Source organism: Bison bison, unplaced genomic scaffold, assembly GCF_000754665.1.
Source record: "Bison bison bison isolate TAMUID 2011002044 unplaced genomic scaffold, Bison_UMD1.0 scf7180017864108, whole genome shotgun sequence".
In the NCBI taxonomy this organism is placed as follows: Eukaryota; Metazoa; Chordata; class Mammalia; order Artiodactyla; family Bovidae; genus Bison; species Bison bison.
Window position 1 is genome coordinate 6031802 of NW_011494680.1, and position 1664 is coordinate 6033465.

At 50.4% G+C, this 1664-nt stretch overlaps 1 long non-coding RNA gene across 1 annotated transcript in view; it reads left to right on the top strand.

Moving 5' to 3' along the window:
* Positions 1 to 1176, top strand: part of LOC104987855 — a 25317-nt gene extending 24141 nt beyond the window's left edge. Inside the window, exons 3-4 of the long non-coding RNA XR_825177.1 lie at positions 488 to 566; positions 932 to 1176. This is a non-coding gene — a long non-coding RNA (uncharacterized LOC104987855). The remainder of the gene's footprint in view (positions 1 to 487; positions 567 to 931) is intronic.
* Positions 1177 to 1664: the final 488 nt, after the last annotated feature.

A 1664-nucleotide genomic window follows, 5' to 3' on the forward strand; every position in this document is an offset into this window, starting at 1 on the left:
GCGTGGCCTCCGGGGAGGTCTGGATGGGCCCCTGGGTAGGGTGTTTGCAGCCCCCAGCGGCACCCCTACCCTGGCCCCCAGCCTGCCCTCACTGTGAGCTCAGGACCAGTCCATCATGGACACAGAATCCAGGCCTTTCTGGTCCCTGTAAGAAAAACATCACACAGTCTCAGCTCATTTTTTTTAGTTTCGGAAACACATTCTTGAAAAGCACTTTTTAACCACAGGAAGTTTAAGCAATGTGCCATTTTCCCGCAGAAAAACTAAGAGATACTTGAAGTGCAGGGGGCAGTTCTCTAAACAGGGCAACCCTGGCGGCCCGGTGCTGGGCCCTGTGGGGTTGGACCCCGTGGCGCTGGGCCCTGGCAGACAGATGAGTGCCCCGCTCTGAGCTCCGGAGCCAATTTAAGCCAGAGTCTGCAGCCGCAGGAGGTGAATGAGTCTCGTCCTCTTCACTCAAGAAACACTTTTTTCTCTTTCTCCGCAGAGTTGAAATGTGATTCCCAACCTGGAGTGGATGCTCTTTTCACGCTCAGCTGGGTCTCTAACTCCTGAAATATTAATCTGTAAGAGCTGCTGGCAAACCAATCATTGGCACAATTAACAAGCTCCTGGTTGGCCACATAGCCTTGAGGAAGGGAGGTCCCGGGGGTGGGGGTCAGTTGAGCCACTGGGAAGGTGGCCTCCCCCCAGCCTTGGTCCCACTCTGCCTGGTCTCCAGGATCAGCCCGAGTGTGTTTGCTAAGATTTCTGAAAGTTGCTCCAGCCACGATCACACGTCATGTGTCAGCTCACATCCAGGCACTCTCTACTCTCTGAGCACAGAACTTCGAGGCCCAGCCTGGTCCCACCATCCACCCCCTGCGCCTTTCTTCTTTGCATACATGTGTCCTTTGTACTCCCTGCTTCTTATGCACTGGTTTCCTTTTAGGACATAGGACAAGTACCATCCAGGGATGTGAAAAATCCAGCCTGAGGCCCCAAACAGAGTGGGTCCTGCTCTCTGGGCAGATCCAGAGCTCCTGAAGATGAAAACCTCGTAAGCCAACTGTGGACTCGGTGCTTTGCTGCAAGAGGATTCATTTGAGCTATAATAAAAAGTAGTGTGTTTATTTAACCCCTGTAAGCTGATCTCCTTGGTCTTCATGAACTGGCTGGGCAGCTAAGGACCCACATTCCTTCCACAGTTAATAAAACTTCATATTTTTCTCTGTATTCATAAATTTAATTGCACTCAGACCCACTTAATCTACATTAGTTTTTGAAACTTTACCTAGATTAAAAAAACACAAGCACTTCTATCCCTCCCCCCGACCCTCCCTGCAACATGCAGCATAATCATCATCTTTAAGTTAGACGATATAAATTGGAAATTTTACTGGTTTTGTCCTTCGGAAATCATCTCCCATCTTTACAATCTTCTGACCTGGGGATTGTAGCGATGTAAAGTGACTTGGTTACAATTCTTCCTAAAATAATACACTTATACTCCAAGTGCTTCTATTTGTTCAACTTGATTAAAACCCCCCAAACAAAAGCAACAATAACAGAGACGTCGGAGGGGGCGTGGCCCGCGCGGAGGCTGGTGGGGGTGAGAGCGCCGCGGGACGTGGGTGATGCGTCTCCTTCCAGCTCAGCGGTGTGTGAGGTGTCGCGGCTCCGCT